This window comes from Microtus ochrogaster, unplaced genomic scaffold (assembly GCF_000317375.1).
Source record: "Microtus ochrogaster isolate Prairie Vole_2 unplaced genomic scaffold, MicOch1.0 UNK9, whole genome shotgun sequence".
In the NCBI taxonomy this organism is placed as follows: Eukaryota; Metazoa; Chordata; class Mammalia; order Rodentia; family Cricetidae; genus Microtus; species Microtus ochrogaster.
In genome coordinates, this window is record NW_004949107.1 from 2,931,826 (window position 1) to 2,935,928 (window position 4,103).

The window sequence follows — 4,103 nt, forward strand, 5'->3', positions numbered from 1 at the left end:
ATAATGGGGGAGATGAGGTTATAGATAGGTATAAAATAGTAGACAATGGGGAGAGATGAGGCTAGCTGTGTGAATAGTGAGTAGTTTTATGTAACAATCTATGTAGCTTCTCTGTGAGAAACACACTCTGAGGGGTGTGATAGTAACTAGTTAGGTAACTAGTGTAACAAGTCTTCTTTTGTTCAGTGTATTTCGTCTCATACTTGGAACTTAGTCTTGAAACCAGTCTTTTAAGATTTGGAGAATATTACTGTAGGGTTTCCTGATTGAAGAGTTTCTACTGAGAAAGTAGCTGTTCTTCTAATAGATTTTCTTGTATATGTGACTTGTAGAATTTTTTGGCTTTGTTGTTTTGGTTTTGTTTGTTTTTAGTGGGGTCTCACTATGTAACCTTGGCAGTCTTAAAACTAACTGTGTTGACAAGGCTACATTTGAACTCACTGAAATCCTTTTACCTCTGCTTTCTCAGTGCTGGGATTAAAGGCCTGTCTGTGACTTGAACAGTGTCTTGCAGCTTTTAAAACTCTGATTTTGTTCAATATATTTCATGTATTAACTAAAATATGCCATTTTATAGCCATATCTGTTTGGTGTTATGTGTGCTTCTTGTATCTGAATGGGTTTGGCTTTCCTTAGTCTGACCTAGCTTTCATTTTTATTTATTAATTTTTTCTATGGTCTTGTTGAAAATCTGGTCTATGCTACTGATTTGGGATTCTTCTTCACTTGTGGCCATAATTTGAAGATTTTGGTCCTTTCATTGTGTTCCATACTTCCTGCATGTTCCATTTATATGTTTCTTTAAGTTTTTCATATTCTTTTTGATATGGTCAGATTTTCAACTTCATTTTCCAATTCTTATATTCTTTCTTCTACTTGTAAAGCTTTTTTCCTTCATTTTCTAATGGGGTTACTGAGTTTTATTTATTGTGTCTTCATTATAGCTTAAATTCTTTTCAATTTTTCTATCTCTTTACTCCAACCAGTTTTCAAATTCTGAATTGACTTTGTTACTTCATTCAGCAGTATATTTGTAATTTCTTGAGTTTCACTCTGGACATTTATTGCTTTTCTCATTAAATTCATTCTTTACACTTGTAAAATTCTTTAGTGATGTTTATGATCATTCTTATACGTTCTGAGTCCTAGGGCTTTTTTAGCCAGTTCTCATTGGATGATATTTCTATATAGCACTGGATGATTTAGAGGGAATTTATATTGTCTTCCCTTTTATGTTGTTTGTGTTTTTATAAAATGTGGGCCTGGACCTGTGGACTTCATTCATTGGTGGTGTGTTTGATGTGAGATTCTAGGCTGTTTTGGCTTAGGGTGGTGTACAGGCTTTGCAGCAAGGCCTGAAGTTGAGGATGGTATGAGCATGTAAGTTTTCAGGGACTTAATATATTGGATCTATGAACAGATTTGTGCCCTGGGTCACAGTCAGATTTTCATCAACAACATTTAAGTGTTTCATGGCAGGACCTCTCAAAAAAGCTGCAAGTTTTTGCAGCTAAAGCTGAGTCAGGAAGCCTCTCTTAAATGAGAGCACTTGCCTCAAGCAAGCAGAGCCCACCTGAGAAAATGCTGCTATAAATAAGGTATTCTTAACTCTATTCTTTTCTGTTTAGAATTTCTTCCCAAGCTTTGTCAGGCTTTATGTGGATGTAGTTGTTCACATGTTTGGCACCGTTTGTTATCTGAGGGAAGTGGGGTGCAAGGGTGTCTGGAGGGAGTAGGAGAGGAGTGAAAGGAGGAGAGGGAGTGGGAATTTGGCTGGGTATTTTTTTAAGTAATAAAATAATAATAATAAAAGAAAAATAATAACTTCCAGAGGTATCATCATTCCTGATTTCAAGCTGTACTACAGAACTATAGCAATAAAAGCTGCATGGTATTGGTATAAACACAGACATGATGATCAATGAAATTGAATCAAAGACCCAAATACAAATCTACTCACCCATGAACACCTGATTTTTGACAAAGAAACCAGAAATACCCAATAGAAAAAAGAAAACAATAAATGATGCTGGTCTAATTGAATGTCTGTATGTAGAAAAATGCAAATAGATCCATATTTATCACCTTACACAAAATTCAAGTCCAAGTGGATCCAAGTGGAACATCATAGAAAAGACAGTAGGTAATAGACCCTAAGTATCAGAGGGAAAGTTGCCCGACCTGGCCTTGCCCTGTAGTCAGAGTGAAGAATATTTTAAATGTTACCATAGAACCCTCATCCAGTGGCTTATGGAAGCAGAGGCAGAGACCCACAGCAGAGCACTGGACTGAGCTCCCAAATTCCAGCTGAAGAGTGGGAGGAGTGAGAATATGAGCAAAGAGGTCAAGACCATGATGGGGACAGCCACTGAAACAGCTTCCTGAGCTAATGGGAGTTCACCAACTGCAGCTGGACAGAGATGGAACCAGCACAGGTCTAGACTAGTCCCCCTAAATGTGGGTGACAGCTGAATAGCTGGGGTAGATTGTGGGGCCACTGGCAGTGGCACTGGGATCTATCCCTAGTGCTTGTATGGGCTTTTGGAATCCATTCTCTTTGGATGGATATCTTGCTCAGCCTGGATATAGTGGAGAGGGCCTTGGACCTTCCCCAAAGCAATGTACTTTACCTTCTCTGAGGAGTGGATGGGGGTAGTGTGGGGGGTAGGTAAAGGGAATGAGAGTAGGGGAGAGAGTGGGAACTGGTATTAGTATGCAAAATGAAAAAAGATAGTCTGTTTTCTTTTAAAAAAATAAAAGAAAAGAAACTTTTAAAAAAGAGAACGTAGGTTTGAACGCATCAGCACAGGAGTCAGTTCCCTAAAGAGAACACTGATAGCATAGGCACTAAGATTCACAATTAATAACTGGGACCTCATGAAACTGAAAAACTTCCTTAAGGCAAAGGACACCATCAATAGGACAAAACTGTAGTCTACAGAATGGGAAAAGATTTTCACATTCTTCATATCTGATAGAGGCCATATGCAAAATATATAAAGAACTTAAAAAACTAGACCTCAACAAACTAAACAATCCAATTAGAAATGGGGTACACATCTAAATAGAGAATTCTTAGCAGAAGAATCTCAAGTTACTGAAAACACTTAAAGACATGCTCAACATCCTTAGACATCAAAGAAACGCAACTACTTTGAGATTCCATCTTATACCTGTCAGAAAAGCTAAGATCGACAGCAATGACAGTTCATACTGACATAGACGTGGAGCAAGGGGAACACTCCTCTGTTGCTGGTGGGAGTGCAAACTTGTACAGCTACTATGGAAATCAATATGGTGATTCCTTGGAAATTTGGGAATCTATCTACCTCAAGATCCAGCTATACCACTCATGGGCATATACCCCAAGACACTCCATTTTACAGCCACAGCACTTGCTCAATCATGTTCATAGTGGCTTTCTTCATAATAGCCAGATACTGGAAACAACCTAGATGTCCCTCAACAGAAGAATGAATAAAGAAAATGTCATACATTTACACAATGCAGTGTCAGTCAGCTGTTAAAAAATAATATGAAATATGCAGGCAAATGGATTAAACTATAAAAAAAATCATCCTGTGTGTGGTAACCCAGACCCAGAAAGACAAACATGGTATGTACTTACTTTAAAACAGATATTAGCTGTAGAGTAAAGGATAACCACGCTCTAATCCACAGACACAGAGAAATGAAATTAAAGTGGGGGTGAGAGTCTAGCAGGATGCATGGATCTCTCTGGGATGGGAAAATAAAATAGACTTTGAGAATGGACTCGGGGCAGATGGAGATAGAAACAGAGAATTTGTGTCTGGGAGAAATGAATGGAGGGACAGATTTTGGACAGATATGGCTGGAATAAATGGGCATTTAAGGAGTGATGTGGAAACACAGAGTGGCAGAAACATCCTGGAACCTATGAGGGTGACCTTAGTAGCAAAGACTCCTAGCCTGAACCGACCATCTTCTTTAATAAGTACAGGCTCCCAGGGGTGGGACTGGAATACCACTCAGTCTCGAAACCTAAGCTTTACCAAGCATACTGACTACCTGATATGCTGGGGTAATAGTGGCTCCGAACGTGTGGGAGTGGCCAACCAATT